The sequence below is a fragment of the Trachymyrmex septentrionalis genome, unplaced genomic scaffold, assembly GCF_001594115.1.
Source record: "Trachymyrmex septentrionalis isolate Tsep2-gDNA-1 unplaced genomic scaffold, Tsep1.0 scaffold6, whole genome shotgun sequence".
NCBI lineage: Eukaryota > Metazoa > Arthropoda > Insecta > Hymenoptera > Formicidae > Trachymyrmex > Trachymyrmex septentrionalis.
The window spans coordinates 2,371,030-2,374,587 of NW_017305778.1; positions in this window are offsets into that span (position 1 = coordinate 2,371,030).

A 3,558-nucleotide genomic window follows, 5' to 3' on the forward strand; every position below is an offset into this window, starting at 1 on the left:
TAAAAAAAATTATAACATAGTAGTTGTTGTTAAAATATAAATACCTATGTATGATCTGCGAATCTTAAAAGAAACATAGATTCGAAAGGTCTCATATAATTTACCGATGTGGGTATATATCTTATATACTTGTAAATAATGTAATGGAGGAATGAATAAGAGAGAGGTCAGCAGAAAAGAACTCCACCCTTAATTTGGTCAATATTTTATTTATTCCTTCATTTTAGTTTAAACAATTTGTTCATTCGGGGGAGTAACCCCGTAAAATGAATATGATATAGTAAATATGTTCCTTTTTACAATTTATACCATATACACAATGATAATAATAATAATTAATAAGAATCTTAAACATAATATAGAATAATCAAAATAATTAATAATAATTAGAATATAATAGTAATAATGCTAAATCTAAGGCGTAAAACATAAACAAAAATATAGGGTACACGTTATAGTAAAACCGTCCCCATTAGACGGCATTTATGCTATGTATGTACGCATTTACAGACCGCTCATCAACTGCTTAATACGTCATTTCATGACAACATCCTCGTCATATCATTTTAATTTATTATTTTTAATAAAGGCTTTCTCTCTCTCTCTCTCTCTCTCTCTCTCTCTCTCTCTCGTTCTTTCGCTCCCACTCTCTCAATCCGTTTAAGCTGAGATTACTATAAAATAGGTAAAAAAGCCCTGTTTCACAAAATATCTCGCAAATATATAGATATATATATGTATATGTATATATTGTCACGGGTCTTTCTCTTCCCACGTTTTATCTCCCCTGTCGCCGTTGTCTCACATGATACGTTTTATTATTATTTTGTCTTCCTCTCTTCATATGGTGTAAGAGTCAAAGGCTGCGCTGATTCGTTAAGAAAATAAGCGTTTGTCGCAACACGTTTTCGCGGAGCGAAAAGAAAAATGAAATGCATGCAAAGTGACGAAAAATATTAGCTGATCAGATGCATACGGAATAAAATTAAAATGGAATCAAGGAATAGTCCTCGACTCGCATTACGATCGACTGAAAATAAATTGATGAGATTTCTCGAAAAAAAATTGAAAAAAAAGAAGAGTACGTTGACGAGGAACGACTCATCTCGACACGCGATCGTCCTTTCTCTTTTTTTTTATGACAATTCGCACGGAATTTCTTTTTGGCAACGTGAGTAATAAAAGGGGATGGAATAGTGTAACTATTAAAGTTCTGCGTTTATATTGATTACTTGGTGTACAAGGTGAGGCATCTGGAACGTTTACAAGATACATTCGTCGAAGGAGTATTACAAGTCACTTCGTGCGTTCGCTATGTGTAAATTTTGTACTTCCTTCCCTCCGCTACAATGTCGAAAATGTTGTTTGTGTATGTGTATACCAACGACGAAATAAATAATTCGCAATTAACGAGGAAGTTGTATTGCTATGATGAACAATGCGCACGGCCGAAAATGTTAATCATTGTTCACAATATCATTAAAATAGTTAAAAAGATTCGCATAAAATGTGATAGATTTTTCATTATTTACATAATTAACACAATATATTTTTTATATGATCCCAAATTTGGGCATAGTAAAGTTCGATCGCAGTGGCGTCAAAATAAATCAAACTCTCTTACGCTTTTCTACACTTTAATGATCAATAATGACAAGTTTTTAACATTTACGTCCAATATAATTTTATAGAAAAATGTGAATTTGTTTCAGTCCCATGATATTAAATTTTTAGCATAAATCGTTAGATTTTATTGTAAATCACGCATTGCTTTCGCGTGACATTTTAACTTTCTGCTGATCGATCTCTATTATATAAAAAGAACGACAGAAAATAGAAAGAAAATAGAAGAGAGATTCTTTTGGTCTGATGCTTCACATGCGAGTCTATCCCTTCAGTTCTGTACTTGAGTCTCTCACTTTACTCAACAAGAATAAACATCAAAGCTTCTTTATAACAATTAAACAATTTCTAATAATTTCTTCGGATAATCTGGGTGATGGTGACTCGGCCGAGTACATTTGTATGTGTGCGTGTTTTCATGTGATTAACGTGTCTCCCGAAAATTATGCATATGCGTGTCAGCCTCCGCGCCAATAAATACAATAATTAATTAACGATTAAATAAATACAAAGCAAATAGGTAATTATATCTCATTAAGCGATATAATTTGGTCTCTCCTTGGTGCGGTTTGTTTATTCACGTATCCTCCGACTCCTCTCCCCCTCGTTTCAATTCTCTAATAAATTCTGCTTGCTTCTTTTTGCTCCTATCTATCCTTCCGGCTATCTTCCGCCTGTCAGTCTACTTGTCACTAAATGATTCGTTGAGTACGTCCAACAAACGTGTAATTAGTCAATATGACGTGTCGTCTGTATTATGTATGTATTGGCCAAAAATATTAGACTCCTAGTTTTTATTTATCTGCAATTCTTTTACCTGTATTGTTATCTGTTGATTACTGGCGTTGTACATAAATTTAAAGAGTTTTTGAAACAAAGAATAATTTTCAGCCATTAAATGCCATAAATCAAATTTTGAGCTAAAACTTTAAATAATGATTAATAAAATATCTAATATTTTTGACTAAGACTTTTAGAGCTAATTGTTATTCCGAAGAGTAAAATCTAACTCTTAAAGATTGAAAATTGAATTATTCTTTTCCAAGACTAGCTCAATTTTTAATCTTTAGAGTGAAATTTTACTCCAAAGAATTTAGTGTGTGTGTGTGTATGTGTGTGTGTGTGTGTATTGTATATGTCATGTGTATGTCACATGGTAATTTGTAATTCCAATTAGAAACGGCCTGTCTATCGTGTAAATTGCTTAATCGGCTCGAATTCCCGCGACGAAACCTCGTATGGCACGAAGAAAGGGTAGATTTCTTTAAAGCCTACAGGGTCACAAAGTCATAAGCCATAAGAAAGTAATCAATCATAATCGATTATTATTATCATATTCAACTGTGATTGGCCAATTTCTTACGACTTACAACTTACAACTCTATTGTAGAACAGGCTTAAGTGATGTCGCAAATATCGCAACAAATATAAAAAACAGTAATAAAAAAATCGACTTCCGTTCGTTTCATTAACGATTGAGCTGTGTGTGACACGCATTGGAAGCCTATGACAAGCGAATAGATAATATCTCCTAAAGGGGGATGGAGAGTGGAGGAGATCTCTTTTCATTTCTACTCTCGTCGTTGTACGCGAAGTCCACGTAGTATACGTGTCGTGTCACGTCATCGTTATGAACGCATAGTCAACGCAATTAGTTGGATTACTTGTGCATTGTTCGGTACAACAGCGTACGATTGCTTCGCCAACTTTAGAATACGTCGCCGTTAAATCGCTCTGTCCAGTCGCCCGCCCGTCCTGTTACATTATTCGAAATAGAATCGCATCTTCGAAGCCATCGTTCGCTCTCAATTTCAGATTGCTTTTCGGATAGAGCTAAACGATCTAAAATTTATCACGATCGAATATGAGCGAATAGAAGATAAGTAATTTTAATAATTGTTATAAATATAATACATATATATTTTTTTTTGTATA